The following is a 14,815-nucleotide window of genomic DNA, read 5'->3' on the forward strand; positions in this document are numbered from 1 at the left end:
CGCCGCCGAGGGCAGGGGTCGGGTGCCCGCCCCGCCGCAGCGCCGTTCGGTGTGGGGACCGGAGCGCGGGGTCGGGGCCAGTGGGCCTCGAACGAAAGCACGCGCACAGGTAGCGCGGGAGCGTGCTTTGCAGGAGCCGAAGGGACGCCCCGGGGCATCTGCGAGTGTGGAGCTGTTCGGGAACTCTTTCTGCGACCTCGTTCTTTGCGCCCTGTGCTCGCTTTCCCCCTCACACCTGTCCCGGCGGCCTGGGGACGGGCTGCCGGATTGCTTCTCCGTGCCGCGAAGCGCCGCGACCGTCCCGCTGCCAGCCGCTCTGCGGGCTGCTCCTGCCGGCTGCGCTCGGTGCGCGCTCCCTGGGTGTCACCTCCGAGCCCCGCCGGAGCTCCGAGCGATCACAGACCGTGAAAAAGCTTCTATGAGAGCAAAGTTGGGCGCTTCTCTCAGAGCATCGCCGACCTCAGCGCAAGCCGAGGTGCTCCACGAGCAGAGTATTCCCTCTTGCAGAGCGGCCAGCGTTATGGAAGGAACCGAGGGGAAGCAGGAGGAACCTCCGCACGCTTCCCCCGAAGCCATACGGGCGCATCCCAGTGGCAGCGCGGGGCTGAGCTCTTCAGCCCGGTGTGTTTGGAAATGTAACGTGATACAACACCTGCCTTGCTCTCGTTCTGCCTTCCTCCGTAGCTGTACCTTGCCGTACTTAATGGTTTTGCTACCAGCCCTCTCTCCCCATCCCTGCGTTTTCAGCTCTTCCTCCTGCCAGCAGCTCTGTACCTTTCCGTTTCCTCACACACAGCACACCAGCCCATCTCTGGCTGCTCCCGACACTTCTCTGCCTTTGGCCACCTCCCTGCTGTCCACGCAGTGCTGGCATTCATGCCGTCCCATCCTACTGCCATGTCGTGGCCCCCGGTCACCTCTGTTGTCCCAACATCACCTCAGCCTGCCCTGACTTTCCACCAGCCGTTGTTCGTGCTCTGGAGATGGAGTCACCTCCGACCTGTCCAGTGCCAGAACCTGCATGCCTGGCATCACGGCCACACCTGCTCGCATTAGACTCCATCACATACAGAGTATAAACACTACCTGTAGGATCTGGCCAGGGTCTGCGCCATGGATTTTGCCATCGCCAGTTTGTGCTTCTCTCCTGCTGTGGGCATGGCCTAAGACTTCAGTGCCCACCTGTGTTGCGTATTGCTTAATACTCTTTGCCCCGGCACATCCTTTGGCTGCATAATGACATGGATATGCTTTGTTGTCATCAGTATTTCCACCCCAGAGGATCACCCTTCAGTCTGGCATTATGGGGAGTTCTCCAAGAAGGGTGTGTGGAAGAACAGGCACTGCACAGCTACACTGGCGCAGCCATCAGTCAACCAGTCAGTCAACCATTCAGACGCCTCAGTGTTGCACTCAGAGTTCCTGGCGTCCAAAATACCCCTCTTCTTTCCCAAAATTCTGATATCTCGGCCTGACAAGCACTTCATATACGAAACCTTAACACCAGAGCCTGCCGTTAGGAACGCATGCACTACATCCAGTGCTGGAGCGATACCAGAAGGGTAGAGCTCAGGTGTTTTGGAACCATCCCACAGGCAGCCCCTGGCGGGCTTCCAGAATGCTCTTCCTTTAAGCGCGCTCACTGTGCCTCTGGAGAAGACTGCTGATCCATCAGTTAATCGTATTGAGTAAGTACCTAAAATTAACTTTTAAATTATTAATGCATGAGAGCATATCCGTTTGCCATGCACATTATTTTAAAGGATTACAGTGTGTACACTGAGTGCCATTAGCGTTACGTTCTGAAGACAGCAAATTGACTTGTATGGAAATCTGAAGAGTTGATGGATTCCTCCACCAATGCTTTTGACAACGATAAAACGTTACGTTCAATTGAATTATTATTAAGCATGTGTCTGTATTTTAATTTCTTTCTGATGCATGCAAACCAAGAGACTGTGAAGCCATCATCGTACAAAATTTTTTCATTTTGCGGTGGGTTAAAAATACAGAGATATGTGAGCATTGAAAATGTTCCTCTGACAAACAACAACACTAGGAAAGATATGTTTAGTTTCCTAGACTACAGCTGTGTCGTTCAAGACAAAACTGTGCTGCCATAAAATTGTTTATCAAAAATAGTACCATTAAACCTGTTAAATGTAGAAGTCACAATACATCCTTTCCATGGCCGCAAAGGACACACCTGCGGCAGTTGTCTTCTTTTCACTTAACTTACAGTGTTTTGAAAAATCCTACAGCATGCCATATTGTGAACATAAGGACCTGGAAAGCCAACATCTTCTCTAATAATTGTGATTTTCTGCAAAAAATAATGATGTCAATAATGTTCTGTGTAAACATCATTTCTACTCAAGGGCAGACAAAAAAAGTAAGCAGAAATGTTAGTGCGGATGCTGCGGTGCCTTCCGGGCTTCTGTGCTTGGGAATTTTCATAGACTCATTGATTATCCTGAGTTGGAAGGGGCCCATAGGGATCACTGAGTCCAACTCCTGGCTCCACACAGCACTACCCAAATAGCTGAGCATATGACTGAAAGCATTTCCAGATGCTTCTTGAACTCCGGCAGCTTGGTGCCATGGCCACTGCCCTGCAGAGCCTGTTCCAGTGGCCGATCACCTTCTGGAGAAGAACCATTTCCTAACACCCAACCTGACTCTCCCCTGCTGCAGCTTCCTGACCTTCCCTCAAGTTCTACCACTGGTCACCAGAGAGAGGAGATCAGCACCAGGTGAGTTTGTCCCATCTTCCTGTCTTTTTCTGTGCAATAGTTAAGGCAGGGGGCAGAGACGGCTGGCTGCGTGGGCCATATGGAGGATGCAACGTTCTGGAGACCCTCTGCCCCACTCAGGACATGAGGGCAGAAGGGAATGGGGCTGAAGGCCCCTGGAGGCTGGAGAGGGCCTGGATGCTGTGTGGCTGCTCGGTGTGGAGCCTGTGTTGTGGCTGGGCTGAGCTTCTCAATGTGTTCTACTGCTTGTTACTCTTGAAACATCAGGAAAGAATGGGAAAAGTCCCCTTTGCCATTTTTACTTGTCAGAAAACTTACATTAAATTTCTCATGTGTTAGGGCTTTGGAAACAAGTCCAAAATACAAGCCAAATCCTGGCATTCTCTATCTACGCATATTTAGCGCTACATTTAGGGCTCGAGACCTCATGATAAATGCAGTTAAAGTTCAAGTACAGTGGACTTAGTTTGCTTTGCGCTGAGACTTAAACTCTGCAGGGTGACTTTCCTTCCTGGAGCTTATCCAAAGGACACTAAGCTTTGCAATTCAGCTAGCTCCACTAGAGAAAGAGGTCATTTTTAACTTATTAAATTGAATTACAAAAACTCTCTAACAATGTTTTCTTTAGAAATAGCCTTAGATTTCATGCATCATCTGAGAACGAGCATAATTTTCTTTTCCATCACGTTGATTTAGGAAATGAAAGTCCAATAGTATAAGATCTGAAGAAGAGAGATCAGAATCTGGCCACCACTTTCATTCTCAAAGGCACTTTCATGAAAGCGTTATATGAAAGTCAGCACTGAGCATCATCTTTAACTAGTATCAATGCATTCATAAAAGCCTTCAGCGATGAAAAAAAGGGTCAACATGGTCATTATTACCTAGTAGGTATATAAGCAAAAATGCTGACCAACCTTTCAAATGGTAATATGTCTCTTTTGTCAAAGAGGAGGCTTTTCACCTTAAATAGACAGGAAATCTGCATCTGAATTTGCAACAAGGTTAAATCTGCAACAAAACCAAGTTAAAATTAATACGTCGTTGCTTTTACTACAGATGAAGCAAATGCTTCAAGTATTTTTAAAAGCTATCTGGAAAAAAATAAAAGCCTCTTTAATGTTAAGATATGGAAAAGACACATTCTCCTTCCTTTCTGTCTACATCTTTCATTCTCATTGTACTTCTTTTATTACTGTGTGGTGGAGATTGAAAGCTGAAAGGGGAAAGGAAAATGCTCAGAAAAAACCCTAAACGTGTTTATAAAAACATTCACTAAGTATAGCTGTATGAGCTAAACGATATAGATTGTATTTCAGTGCTCAACAAAAAAAAAATTGACATTTTCAAAACTTTACATTTATTCTGTTCTGTTTTCACTTGACCCAGCCAAAACTCTACCAAGTACGTTAGTTTCAGAAGTTTAGATAATTTGTTTCCTGCCCAGCTATCAGCAGGATTTCTTAACACTAGTTGAGAATAGAAAAGGCTTTTTCTGTAGTCTTTTTTTTTTTTAAAGATTAACAACAGGAAAATAAGAGCTACGGCAGAACCATAACTGAATAAACTCACTGTGTTCATAGGCTGCATTATGGAGATCTACTTTTTGTTGCTAGGTAAGTTATATCTCTATTTACAGCTTTTTCAAAAGGCTGAATAGTCAGGGACATTTTGTAATTTGAGATGGAGTTGTGAGCTCCAGTGAAAGATATGTGCTCGCTCTTGGCTGTACAAAATAGAGCAGTTACACAAGGTGGTAGAAAGGAGAAGGGAATTCTAAGAGAGATTGATGATCCAAACAGAAGCTGTATTAAAAAAACAAATGCATTTAGCCCACCGTTCTACAAAAACACATCTGTTCCAAGTGCTAGCTGACAATTAACACACTGCCTAATTCAATGTTAATGACGATATATTACTGTATTCTCTCAGTTCTGATCTAGAAAGCTGAGTATGTTTGGACATCAAAGATGTTAAGTGAAATGACACATTAAAAGTATTTCTCTTTTTCCAAATCAAAGTCAGCTGCTTTCCAGATGCATAATTTTTCAACTGGAATGCCAGATAACACTAGATGGGAAGAAAAATTCAAAATTATACCGTGATAGGAGGAGATTCAGTTCAAGCTATACTATATATTCTTATTTTTGACAAGAGAAATTGGGATTAATTCAAAACATGCCATGCTCATTCACAGCTTCACCACCGAGGAGGAGAGAACACAACGAGTGCTGTGACTCAGAATGAAATCCAGCCACACTGAAGTCAGTGGCACAGCTCTCCGTGAGTTTAGCACAACCATGATTTCATCTCAAGTCTTTTCTTGGTTCCTGGAGGGGAAATAAGAATAAAGACAAAAAAAAGAAAAAAGAAAAAGAAAACAGCAACAAAAAAACATCACTGCCGTAACTTGTCCTGCATGCTGAAGCTCTTAGGAGCATATTTTCACCATTCCCATAGCAGGGTCTTCTAGCTAGTGCCATCTGAGAACCAGAAATGTTACAGAAACGTAAACAGGAAGGGATTACAAAGAGGCAGATTTTACCAAGCTAAGAGAAGGGACACAGCAATCCAGCTGTACTGGACCCAGACCAGATCCTCCCTCGGTTTGTGCACCAAGCTGTGTGCACATTGCAACACCCTCCGAATTCAAATGTGTCCATCCTGCACACCCCGCAGTGCTGGGTGCCTTTTGCGGATGTGTACAATCTGCAGAGCTGAGGCCCAGCCTGGTTTTCCCTGAGTCCTGTAGGCACCACCAGGCTCTGCAGCAGCCAGCTCCCATCTCACACCATGCTCCAGTGTAAGCCCATGCAAAGATTTGAAAGCATTTCCATCACGTGGATATAAATGAGCAAAACTCAGACACCTGACTGTCAATTCAAGTCACTGCCTTCTGTAGGGACATCAAACCTTGCACAGTGCCCACTGTCGTGCGCTTCTTGAATGAGCAGTGAATGGATTCATCTCTCTGTGACAGGTAGGTCGGTGAGCTACTTCTCTTAAGCTGAGTCACAAGGAAAGAGCAGGGTCAGCATGGCAAGGCACTCCCCTAGGGAACGTCAGTGTCTGCTCACATCCCTAATCAATCTACCAGGCTGCCTACCACACAGCATCATATGCCCCTTTTGTAAAGAACTGGAAGGTACTTCAATGTACCTTGTTAGAAACGTATACAAATAATGTCTCTTACTCATATCTGATAGAAAACTGAGAGTTACTTAAGGAATAGAAATCTTTGTATTCTTCTCTTTTTAATTTTCAAGGACGCCTATAATTTCAGGGCTGCAACACATATTTAAGTCAAGAGGAATTTCCTAACTGAACTTTCAAATTCGTGACTTCTTGTATTTAGCCTGCAGTTCCAAAGGAAGTCACATTTTGCTTTCCTGGCACAAGAGACTACCAAAAAAATCCCTGAACTGAAACAAACTGACACTGTATTATTATCATCTAAATTAATCCCTTGTCATAAAGTTGTAATCCCTCACAAACTCTCCTTAGCCAATTAAGTCAAACCTTTCTCACAAGTCACCTGGCAGCAGGAGACTCCCCTGCTCCACCCATGGCAAGCAGTGGGCAGATTGCTTACGCAAAGTATTGAGAACTTACATTAAAATGCAAGTTGTTCCTGTAGTGATTTAACATCCTATCTTCTACAAATCTTGCCTATTTATTAGACTATATGAGAGGAGTAGGAATCATTCTCAAATGATCCCCTTTTGTATAAAAAAAAATTTAATCAACCAAACTGAGAGCATGAATATGAATGACCCTGAGGCTTAGCACAGCCTTCCAGGACAGGAAAGACACACGCTTCAGATTGTCTGTCCAGAAGCAGGCGCTTTCTGTATCTTTATTATAGAGGAATACTTGGAGGACAAATTGTTCCTTGTCATATACATCCTTTGTTAATAGATCTCTTGAAACAGAAAGGACTGCCTTGTAGCTGCTATCCTGACATAATGCAGATCTCCTCTCAAATTACAAAGGTTGTTCTTTGTCAAAAGATGTCCTTTCCCTCACTGTCAGAAATATGCAAGAATCTGCATATATTCTTAGCGTGATTTGTAACATCCTTGGAAAGGAAATTTTTTAGGATTTGCCTACCAAAGAATATAATTAATCTTATTAAGGTCAGTTAAACTTAGTGAGGTCAAGTTGCTCTTAATTTTTTTTTCTTCTGATGCTTTATCAGTTGTGAAGTAGAAAAACAAAGACATGGCACAACACAGTAGCCCAGATGTTCCTTTTCAGCAGTGCATTTAGGTCCAAGAAGGATGACAGGCAGTGAGATGTCTGAGGGAGCCTCGCCAGAGCTTCTGCAGGACCCACTACTGCGGCTGAGAGGAGATCCCAGCGTTCCTCAGGAAGTTCTCACATCTATACCTGGAAGTTTGGGGCAGGCAAGCTTGTCAACCACAGCCCATAATAAACTATTAATTCTATTTTTCTAAATTTAGTTGCATAAAGGCGCACTTCTGCCTAATACCATAAACCATTCAGACCTTGAAAAGATTAGGGAGAGTGAGCTGAACCCTTGTGGAAAAGTGTTTCATGACAGTTTCACCTACCAGGCATGGTCACTTCCTTCTCTTTGACCAAGCATCTTTCAAGGTACACTTTCTCATGGACATACACATATATGCCACTGGATGGCTATTGGGCATAAACAGGATCAGGGCTCCACTGAGAAGGGCTGCTCTGAAGCAGGAATTTGACTTCTGTGCAAGCACTTGCCCACTACAAAGGCATTAGTTCTGTTCCAAACAGCCTCTGCTCTATGATGACAAATGACATTTCTGGTCTTACATTGATCGCTTTGTAGGTTCTCCCTCCTCCCCCCTCAAGATTTGGTGATCCTCTTACACTGGTTATTGTTTGGGAAGCATTTGTACTGACCTTTATTTCACCCATGCCTTAGGGATGAGATCATTTAGAAAATGCCATATTAAAAAAAAAAAAAAAAAGACTTCATTCTGTGAACTACAATGGAGCGAGGACACAGCAAGGATATTTAGAGCAAATCAATGAATCTTACTAATTACTATCCTCTAATTTAGAGGATTTACTTTTACAGTGGGAGCAGGCTACTGGTGGAGTGTTCCTCGCTCTTTAAGACCTAGAGCTACATATGTCATATTGTGAAAATGTGATACAAAATTGATTCTAAAAAATTGCCTTCAGATTACTCACCGTGAAGCAATTGGAATCAGGCCAGGAGCAGATGGTAACTCAAAAGGCAATCCTCTTCCTCCTCTAGAAGTACTATTACCTTGTACTTCAGTAGTGGCATTGATCTAAGAAACCTGCTGCTTTTTGCAAACAGTTACAAATGACTTTCTTGTACCCTGATAGCACACTGAGGAGGATTTCTCTGCCTTAGCTTGTGGAGTGACTGATGCACATGGAAGTCAAGTTTACATCATTCCCACACCCCCATTTTACCAAGAGATCACATTCTCTATTTGAAGAAAATCTCTCAGCATCTCCAAAATCTCAGCATTCTACCACAAGTTTGTCACACAAAGATCAAGCATACAAAATCAATGGATGACGATTAGAGAGAGAAAGCCATTGCCAAAAGCGGCTTTCTCAAGGAAAGCAGTACACAGCAGAGGCAGGACCCGAAACTGCCCACCACTGTCCCATGCTGTTGGCACCCCCGTAAGATGTGCCCATGTACTCCTGAGACCGCTTGCCCACACAGTGCTCTTCTTAGACGAGTTAAGCAGTTGTTTAAAGCAGGAACTGACATATTGAAGGTGAATACCAGCTAGGCATTATATCCTGCAGCACAGCTGGACACAGGGAACATGCCGAGGAGGTGAAACTCTCCACCAGCATGCATGCAGTATTCTTCCCTAGTAAAGGCCAAACTCTTTGGTAACAATTTTTACGGTAGAAAAAGCAGGAAGATTTTCCTATTCCTTTTTACATCAGTATAATAACCAATAGAGTCATGATATTGAAATGCAAAGAATTTAGCCCAAATGTTGGAGGATGGTATAAATAAGTTAATTTGAGACAAGGAAAAAGCTTGCATATTTCTGAGACCCTATTCTATATGAAGTGAAGTCAAAAGCAAAACTCTCGAGCATGAACAATATCGGGCACACAGCAGACAACTCTGTTGTAAATTAAAATGCATATCTGCAGCAGCAGATCTTGAGCTAGTATATACCAGCAGCAGAGCTATGAAAACATTTATCAGCCAAGAATTGTCTTCAGGACCATCAAGCGTCCATTCTATAAAATATATCGCATAATTTGCAAAGCTCACAATACCACTTAGATTAGAAGTGGGGATTCAGCTCACAAATACTTTATTTTGCACTTCTGGTGGCATGATTTCTCAGAGATGTTTCGAAGTTGACTCTTCCGAAATAGAAATCCTTATTTAATGACCTTCAACAGGTAAGTGAGAAAAAACGAAAAAGAAAGCTGAATGAATGTCGAATCACCTAGGAGGAAAAAAATGCACATTTCTGGAGAGGCATATCCCTTTTCTTCCTACCACCATTTCAGAAAGTTAAGTATGCAAAGAATAAATATACATTACCTTAAAAAAAAAAAAAGTGCTTTACTTAATAGAATTCAGCTTAATCTGAATGTATTTCAATGGCTGACATTCGTGTCCTGACATGCTGCTTTGCCAGAAAGCAGGCTGTATTATACACTAGGATGCAATGCTGGGCACAGTGAGGCTAAAGTGCAAGTTCAACTTGCACTCAAGTTGATTTCTTCATCTCTAAACTCTGCAACACATACTGTATACTTAAAAGTCATTTTTATTTTAACTGCTTACACACTAATATTTTAATTATTCTTAATTTCTAGGAAAATGAAGGGAAAAAGTTGAGGTCTTTATATTTTTTTGTATACATAAAACCTTTCCACACAGCGAGGCAATGAAATAGAGCAGCTTTCTATTGCCACATATGGACTGACTGAACATTTAGAAATGGAAAGAAATAGAATATTCCTCTAGGACAGTAAAACACTACCTAATTATGGGCTTGTAGAAAGCAAGCAGTAACTTATCCTAAAATTCTAGTACTGAACCCTGTGGTCATAGCAGGCAGATAGCCCTGATTCCTGCAATTAAAAGATCCTTTCATTCAGATGCATAGAGCACTGCCTGGGGAACATGGTCCTCATCGTAAGATGATACAGATGTCTAGTCCCACGCATGGCTATGTAGCTTCAACATCACATCATATCCCTTCTTGCTCTATAACCAGGCATAGATAGCTCTGGGAAATACCAGTACCTGCATTGTACAATAGGGAAGAGTCTGAAGGGGCACGCAGAAAAGAGAAAAACATGGAGCAGGCTGCATCTGAATGTTCTGCTAAAAACACCTGATATGGCCAATATGGCACAGACTATGTATCTATGCTATAGGGATGGATTAAAAACAAAGTGTTTTTGTGTCACAACACTCCACAGCAAAGCAAAGAACACACTTTAAGATGGAGTTGCTGCTGTAGAACAGAACTAATACAGATATTGAGGACACTCGTGCTCCTACAGACAGAGGATTTTGTTCATTTAATAGAGAGCATTCACTCACTCAGACAGCCTTCCAGCCTATGTTTTTTGCTGCTTCAGACTTTGCAGAATTACTCACATGAAGGACGCAAACCATCTTCAAAAACTAGTAAAAATCCAAGTCTCCCTTTCTCCTTAGAAAGAAGACAAAACACTACCCCAACATCCTAAGCCCCCATTACTTGTACTACAACACCTTCTAGGATGTCTGATCACACACAGAAAGTCATTGCACTGATCAGACAGTGGAAGCATTTCATCAGCTGGTAGAGCTATTAGCCCATCTCCATCTTATTAGGTGCACCCCGTAATTGAGTACACTTGACCTCAAATGCAATCATAACAAGTCAAGCTGTTCTCACTTTCTCTAACAGGAGAGTTTTGCAATGCAGCTATGCTGCTGCAAGCTCACAATGCAAACACTAGATTTTGTGTAAATAGAATCTTGTATGACAATGGCATAGCTATATTTGCACAAACTTCCCCTGGTCTATGAGAGACCTAAGGGCTAGTGATAAATGAATGGGATGGGACCATTTGGGTAATCGGGCCACTAACCCTGTAATTGCAGGCAGTTGTGTCAGGCAGAAGCACTCAAGGACTTCAATCATCCAGGTCAGTCTTAGAAAGTCTCCTGCTTACTGTACAATCCCTTCCATCAGCTTATCAAGCTGAATGATAAAGCAGTTGAAGTTACATCTCTCTATTCTTCCAATTTAGAGAGCTATGTTAGAATTAAACTCCTCAGGTAGTTTACAACCACCTTTTAATTTCCAGCCTAAATATATTCACAGCCAATCTTATTTCCTTTCTGCCACCATTTGTCTGTCTGGTCTATTTGTGATTCAGTCCTTATTTATGACTCACCAGTGTGAAAGATAAGATTTGTGGCTTAGCGAGTGGCCTAATTGCCCAAGCAATGATTACATTAGAAATGCTCAAAAGGAAACATGTGAGTGCCCTTTTTAAAGCCCAATTAAGAATATATGTTTACATCTAATCATCTCTAAATAAAAATTTTAAAATCCATTTGACCTGGTGTTGCCTCAATAAATATTTATGCTGTATTTACTAATTAATTACTGCAGCAATTTTCTCTCTGATCCTCTTGTTCTGTGTGCATGAAGAACACCGCAAGGCAATTGAATATATGATGATGCCACCTTTCTCTGTTTCATTAGCCTCTAGCTGAGGGAGCAACCGGCTCCCTCAATGTCTGTGCTGGACTCTGGCTCAGATGAGCTTGGTGGAGCTGACGGTACATGGGCAGCTTCCAAAACAGCTGGAACAAACGGCCAAGTTATCTTTGCTCCATTGGTCATGGGAGTATGTTCTGCCTTTGGTTCATCAGCTCTGCCCCAGAAAGGTCTGGCTGGAATTTCAGCTGCTCCTAGATGTTTGGATAACAAGAGTGGACAACAGCATTTTTTTTTTTTCCAAAACGTGCTTAGATCTCATTTCTGCACTGCACTAAATGTAATGGGATGAAAGGCTTTGCAAGAGCAAAAATGAAGGCTCATAGACTGGGGAAAGTTGTTTCAGTATTAATTATTAATTATTATTTTTCTTGCAGGAGAACCTAGAGGCTCTAGCAACAGATGAGATCTCTGTTGTCCTCAGCAACATAAGAAGTTGGAAAAAATGGCCGGCTCTTGCCCCAGAGAAGATTACATTTGGTGGAGCAATAGGAAACATTTTCTTGGAAAATGCTGTATTATTTCATGGCAGTCTATCAACTCCTGGTTTCAGATGTTTTATCCACCACCTATTTCACGAATGTTATTTAGGGCTTGATCCTCAGCTAGCATACATCAAGCACTGGGCTATGTAAGTCAGCAGAGCCCTGCTGATTTATGTTTGCTGCGTCACCTCAGTGAAGCTGATGAAGTTATGCCAACTGACATCAGCTCAGGATCTGGCCCCCAGGTGCTGTCAATGCCATTTAGTGCCACCTCTTTTTCTGCTGCTTCCTTAGCACTGTGAGATTCTTCTGGCTGACTGTAGGAGCCAAAGAGACAGCTCCGTTTCCTGTACCCAGCCTCCCCTCCAGCTCATTAACTCCAGTAGGAACTGGGGTGTGGGAGGGGAGAAGATCCGGCCCCTTAGAGGCGGTTCCATTTATAAATATTGACTTTAATGTTAATTTCATGTAGTTGCTTGTAAAAGTCTTTTGGGCTGAAGCAGAAGGCATACTGCAGATGGCAAGTATATTTTTCACAGTTTTTATGGTGGATAACAATATACTTGACATTTTGCTCATTAAATGTGAGCCCTGGTATGTGAGTAAACATGCTAGGCATCTGCGCTCTAAAATTACCAGTGTGAAAAGCAACAACTGAAATGTTTCAGTCAATAAATGTACAGCACAGAAGCAACATTCAGCAACTTTCTGAATGCTGCGTGCAAGGCGTGGACTCAATTTGCAACACTACATGGAACACTCTAGAACCAACAAGGGAGAGGCAGCATATTGCTTTTGCATCTGTACTTTGGAGGGAGAGGACTGAATCCAAAAATCTCAGAAGTCAATGTAAACGTGGTAGACCATACCCATCAATTTCAGTTTCTAAGGCAATCAACACATGCATAGTCAAATGACAAAACTACATCAGAAGGAAAGGAAGACAACCCAAATTAGCTCAAACGGTGATCTGTGGAGGGTGATCTATGAAGGGAAAGCCTGTTTGCCATTGGGAAGAGCAGCATAACTGAATAAGAATGGGCAGGAGGACAGACATGCAGTGCAATGTAAGCAGTAGTGTTGTGAGCAACCAGAAGGAAATCAAAGAGAATGGAAGGCACAGAATTGGTTCTCCTTTCTACTACAGCAATTTTTCTTTTCCTTGTCTTTGGATTTTGGCACATTCTCCTGAAATGATAAAGAGAAAAGATGAAAACTAAAATGGATAGTAGGTAGATGCAGGATCTTAAATTAGTATCTGTTTTTTACTTGAGTTTTAAACATTCTGGAAATACTACCTTGAGATGGCTGCAATTTTGAGCAGTAGTGAGATAAAATAAAACTAGAAGTAAAAAGAAAAAGAATTAGCGTAAGACATCTTGTAATGTGCACTAATCCAAGCTGTTCCAGAAAACAATGTCATGTAGGCAAGGATAGCAAGTTCAAATTATAAAAAATAAAAGATATCTGTTTTTTTTGGGTTTTTTTTTTTTGTGGATTTAGTATGTGTTTTGGCACATTTCTTCCTGAGAAGACAGCTAATTTGTTATTTAATTCTGTAATGGGAAAAGGTGTGAAGAAACTGAGACATCATATGAGATGGTGATTTATTTTAAAAAAGGCCAGGAGCATGAAGGTAATGTTAACTTCTTCATTATCCTACATCTCTCACAGCAGTACTGGCCAATACAACATGTTCTTTTATTTCCCAATACGCATAGATGTCTCTCCCTTTTCTCACTACTCCACCTCCTCTCATGTCTCCCAGTTAAATCTGTGTTCATTCCAATGTAAAATTTCCATTTTCTCTGACAGTTACTATGCAAGACATGCATATTTTCTTTCTCTCCCTCCAAATAAAACTCCTTGAAATATTTCATTATTTTCAGGGAAGAAGGTCTTTGGTAAACCACATCATGATTTTAAAGATACTTATAAAATGAAATGATTTGAAAATCAAGCTGAAATGTGCACTTTGGCATACACCGGAATATACTAATTTCAGCCGTAGTACAAAGTTCTGTCAACTGAAGTGGTGGATAAGCTTCTGTTAATATAGGTGGAAAGAAGATCAGATCCAAATTGACCAAATTAAATTAGATTGGCAGGATTTTACTCGGAAGAGTAAATATCTAGAATCTTTGCACACTTAGCCACATCTAGCCATCCAGTCTAAGAATTCTCATGCTCAAACCATGCTCATGCACTTTTCTTATACTTGTAAAGCCATGAGAACCTGAACAAAACCAGAAACAAACAAGCAAAAGATGGCTGAAAACTTCTATTTGCTACAAAACTGTTTAAGCAAGTGGCAGTATCAACCATCAGACTTAGCAAGATCCAAAGAATTACTGAAATCCCAGAGTGGGGTTAGTTAATTTGCATAATAAACACATCAAGATGTCTTCCTGATCCTTGAGAGTTTTTCCCTAAGACATCTTCGTCTCTCTTCTTAATGACTTCTCTCTCAGAGGTAGGCCCTGACTCTTTTACATGCAATATCAAAGTTAACACGGTTAGCTAAGCACACTGCAGTCATGAAGTGTCCAGAAATTACAACGGCAGCTAGGTATGCAATTTATATTCAGTAAATACATAGCCAAATCAATATGATCAGATAATTTTTGAAAGTGCAATATCAGAGCCGATGGAGCAATGGTCACCGTACCAGGTTAGCCATCTATATAAATGTCTGCACTGAGGTCTACAAAGTCCTCAAACCTGACATCAACTACATAAAAAACCTTTATGATTTGCAGTTAGTAATAAAGAGAAAAAAAGGGTGAAGGGAGCAAACGTATGAAATAAAACACACCTCGACACACAG

General features: G+C 42.1%; 1 long non-coding RNA gene across 1 annotated transcript; it reads left to right on the forward strand.

Annotated features, from left to right (window-relative positions):
• LOC110394657 lies at positions 7-13,463 on the forward strand. The gene is made up of 2 exons (XR_002435778.1): positions 7-2,753; positions 4,951-13,463. It is a non-coding gene; the product is annotated as an uncharacterized LOC110394657 (long non-coding RNA).

Source organism: Numida meleagris, chromosome 2, assembly GCF_002078875.1.
Source record: "Numida meleagris isolate 19003 breed g44 Domestic line chromosome 2, NumMel1.0, whole genome shotgun sequence".
NCBI lineage: Eukaryota > Metazoa > Chordata > Aves > Galliformes > Numididae > Numida > Numida meleagris.